Here is a 4764-nt window from a genome sequence, read left to right on the forward strand (position 1 = left end):
GCAGAGGGGAGATTTAGGCTAGATATGAGGAGGTGCTACTTCACGGTCAGGGCGGCTAGGATCTGGAACCAACTTCGAAGCAAAGTGGTGCTGGCTCCTACCCTGGGGGCCTTTAAGACAAGGCTGGACAATCACCTTGCTGGGGTCGTTTGACCCCAGTACTCTTTCCTGCCATAACAGGGGGTCGGACTTGATGATCTGCTCAGGTCCCTTCCGACCCTACTAACTATGCAACTAAGTAGGTTTTTGACCTGCATGGAAGAACTTTTATTTAGTACAGGAGGTGAATGGGCCAACCAGGGGGAAGGCTTTGTTAGATTTGGTTCTAGCGAAAGGGGATGACTTGGTGGGAGATCTGGGGACTGAGGGTAATCTGGGAGATAGTGATCGTGAGATCATAGAGTTCACTATCTGTTGTAGGGCAGGTAAGTCAGCCAGTAGGGCTGAAGTGCTTGGTTTCAGGAAGGCTGACTTCAATGAGTTTAGGAAAATAGTGGAAGGAACCCTATGGGAAGAGGGACTAAAGGGGAAGGGAGTTCAGGAAGGGTGGTCGTTCCTCAGAGGAGCAATCCTCAGAGCGCAGGATAGGTTCATTCCTGTATGCAGGAATGGTGGTAAAGGGAATGGGAAGCCCTCTTAGCTTACTAGAGGAGTCAAGGAGTGCTTAAAAAAGAAAAAGGTGGCTTATGGACAGTGGAAACAAGGGGTAGTTACCAAAGAGGAATACATAAGTAAATCCCATATTTGTAGGGGAAGGTTAAGGAAGGAAAGGACGGTGACTGAGATCAGGTTGGCAACTGAAATCAAGGACAATAAGAAGTCCTTCTTTAGGTGTATAGGGAGCAGGCGGAAGACCAAGGGAAATGTGGGGCCCTTGCAGAATGGGATGGGACAGCTGATAACAAACAGTCAAGAGAAAGCTCTTTAATGAATACTTTGCGTCTTTATGAACTCTTTAACGAATACTTTGTGTCAGTGTTCCTGCATACAAATGATGGTAACCCACCTGATCAAATACTGGGTGGATGCAGGGGGTTCAGTTGACAACCAGTGGTCAGTGTCAAACTGATAAGGGAGCACTTAGAGCAGCTGAAAGTCTTCAAGTTGGCAGGACCAGATGGACTAGACACAAGAGAGCTGAGGAAATTGGCTGGAGTCATTGCGGGACCATTGGGAAAGGTAACTGAAGATTTGTGGTGCTTTTGAGAGGTTCAGGAAAAAGGCCAAAGTGGTGCCCATCTTTAAGAAGGGGAGGAGGGAGTTCTGGGAAACTAAAGACCAGTCAGTTTGACCTTGATACCAGGTAAAAGTTTGGCAAAAATTATCAAGAAATCCATTTGTGAGAGACTGACAGAAGGCACAATGCTGAAGGATAGACAACTAAGTTTCATGGTGGCCAGGTTGTGTCTGATCAACCTCGTCTCCTCCTATGATCAAGTAACAACCTGCTTAGATGTGGGAGATGCGGTTGATGTCATATACTTGGATTTTGGAAAGGCCTTCATAGGGTTACCCATGATGCTCGTATAAAAAAAACTGGGAGATTGTGGGCTGGCAGAGCCTATGGTCAAGTTGGTTGGGAACTGGCTAAGGGGTTGAACCTAGACAATATTAGTGGACAGGTCTGTATCATCTTGGTTGCGGGGTGGCCAATGGCGTCCTGCAGGGTTTGGTTCTTGGCCCTATGCTATTCAACCTTTTTATCAACAGTTTAGATGAGGATGTGGAAAGCATGCTGGCCAAGTTTGCAGATGATACTCAGTTATTGAGGAAAGTGTTCACACTAGAGGATAGGATGCAGATCCAAGCAGACCTGGACAAGCTGCAAAGGTGGGTGGAGTTGAACCAGATGCAGTTCAATAAGGATAAATGCAGAATGTTTCATCTGGGGAAAAGTAACCAGCGTCATGAATATAGGTTAGGAGGAGATATCTTGGCCAGCACAATGGCAAAAGGGACTTTGAGGTTATGGTTGATCACAGGATGAACATTAGCTGCCAGTGTAATGCAGAGGTAATAGCATCCTGGGATGCATTAGCCAGTGCATTGTGAGCAGGGCTAAGGAAGTGATACTTCCTCTCTACTCGGTGCTGGAGTACTGTGTCCAGTTCTGGTTGCCACACTTCAAAAAAGATATGGAGAATCTTGAAAGGGTCTAGAAAAGGGCCACAAGAATGGTGTTGGGCCTGAAGGACAAACCTTAGAGGAAAGACTGAGGGATTTGGGATTGTTCAGCCTGGGGAAGAGAAAACTGAGGAGGGACTTGGTGGGTGTCTATAAGTATGGGAGCTGGGAGAAAAACTGTTCACTAGGGTACCCCAGGGGAAGACAAGGAGCCATGGCCATAAACTGTTAGGCGATGGTTTCAGGTTGGATGTAAGGAAGAACTTCTTTACAGTAAGGGTGACCAGAATCTGGAATAGACTTCCCAAGCAGGTGGTGCAGTCCCCAACCTTAGAAGTCTTCAGGAGGAAACTGGACAGACACCTTGCTGAGATCATTTAATTTCAGCAGTATTCCTTCCCAGAGCAGGGATGTTGGACTCGATGATCTTTCAAAGTCCCTTCCAGCCCTTAATTTCTATGATTCCATGATTTTATGATTCTATGATTCTGGGGCCAGTTTTGTTCAATATCTTCATCAGTGACCTGGAAGATGACATAGAGTGCATCTTCAGCAAGTTTGCAGATGACACCAAGCTGAGGGGAGTAGCAGGTATGCTGGAGGGTAGGGCTAGGATTCAGGGGATTCAGGACATTCAAACTGGCGGGTTGGGGCAGAAGAATCTCATGAGGTTCAGCAAGGACAAGTGCAAAGTCCTGCACGTAGCACAGAAGAATCCCTTGCACCAATACAGGCTGAGGGCTGCCTGGGTGGGCAGAAGCTCTGCAGAAAAAGGACATGGGGGTTACAGTGGACAATAAGCTGAATATGAGCCTGCAGTGTGCTTTTGTTGACGAGAAGGCTAGTGGCATCCTGGGCTGTATTAGTAGGAGTGTTGCCAGCAGGTCAAGGGAAGTGATTCTTTCCCTCTGTTGGGGATGCATTTGGTAGCCGTGTTGGTCTGAGACAAAAAGAAATGCAAAGATCTAGAACTCTTGGTTCAGAAATGATACCTTTTATTAGACCAACTGAGAAACTGCAACAGAACAAAATCTTTTTGTGCAGATCCTGGTCCCACCCCCAGTGCCAACCCTGCCTGCCCATCCCACTCCTGGACACTGCTCCCTGCCTGCCTGTGGCTCCATCCCATCTGCCAGGCTGAGCACACCCTGCCTGTGGGGGTCCTGGGCCAGTCTCCATGGCGAATTTGGCCACTCAGGATAGGTTCAATTGCCCTCCCCCACCCCGTCAGCACCACCTCCCACCACTGTGCCAGCTCAGGTCAGCACTCCCCGCCCCCCGGGGAAGAGTTCATCAAAACTCCCTAAGTGGCCCTCCAGGCCAAATAACAGCCCACTTCCATAATAAAAGGGTTTGTTGCATTATTTGTGAACACTTTGGGCAGGAATCAAACTATGGTGAAGAGAGGAAATGGAGTGGCAATGGAGGAATGGAGTACTGAATCATTGCTCCCAAAATCCACTGGTGATTCTGGGAGAGGTAGATGTTCCTACTAAGATAATCAGCAAGGAAGCGGTAAACAGTTGGTACTAGCTGTAATTAGTAGGCTTCTGCAGTAACAACCCCTTGAAGTGAACAGGGACAATTTGCAACTCTTGCTACCAAATATTGAGGAAAAGGGTTTTTGTGATATCTTTTTTTGGTCCAACTCTGTAATAAAAGATATTGATAAAAGATATTCCCCAAATCCCTTACCTCTCATTCATTTTCCAGCTACACCGCTCCAACCGTACCAACTGTTAAGCCAGTTGCCTCTGAGTGTGCCCTGACCTCTGGGCAGCAGTTTTCACAGGTCTGCTGCTCAGGTCCCTGGGCAACCCTTCCTCTTGGTGGAGAAGTTTGTTAGCCCTCTTTCCTGCGATTGCACTGCCACTGGAGAAGGCTTTCCCGCACCCCGGTCTCAGTCCTGGTTCTAGTTCCTACCCCAGAGAACCTCTCTCTAAATTAATCCAAACTTGGAGGTTCTGTTTTGTGGGAAATGGGTCTTTCAAAAGTTGTTTCTTTTCAGATTTGTAATGAAAAAAAAGAGAAAAAAATTGAAATTTGCTGAGAAATTCTGGGAAAAAAAATCAGTTTCTACCAGAACCTCACAAATCTCCATGAAACAGAATTGTTGTTTTCTGGCTTGCACTGCAACACTTTAATTATGGTGAAGTGCTCTTTTTAATTATGTCCTATATACTTACAGTGTATGGACAGATACTGTTTTCAGTTCTTAGTGTAAGTCTGAAAAAAATGAATAATATAGCCTTCGGGCACCTCTGCTACATTGGACCCCTATGTGGCTCTTGGGGAGAGAAGATTTAGCTTTTGACCTCACTTCACCTCCAAACATCTTTTTCTAACATCTCTATGTACCTTCCCACCGCCCCCATTTTGGTACCCTAGCAGTTCTGTGGTGCTCATGGCCTCCTGTTCCAGGTGAGGAAGGGTCAGCATTTGGCCTGTGGAGCTGGTTTTCACTCTGCCTGCCTGCAGGCTCTGTGCCATATCAGATCATCTGTGTAAAAGGTTCTTTGCAACCTTCATCAATACTGAACTGAGGACAGCCGCAGCATTCAGGGTTGGCTAAAATTACTGTGCAACAAGATCAACAAGGTCCCATCTTCATCCTGTCCCTGTCCAGTCTCCTAGGGCCAA

Source organism: Crocodylus porosus, unplaced genomic scaffold (genome assembly GCF_001723895.1).
Source record: "Crocodylus porosus isolate Cpor-Errol unplaced genomic scaffold, CroPor_comp1, whole genome shotgun sequence".
Taxonomy (NCBI): domain Eukaryota; kingdom Metazoa; phylum Chordata; order Crocodylia; family Crocodylidae; genus Crocodylus; species Crocodylus porosus.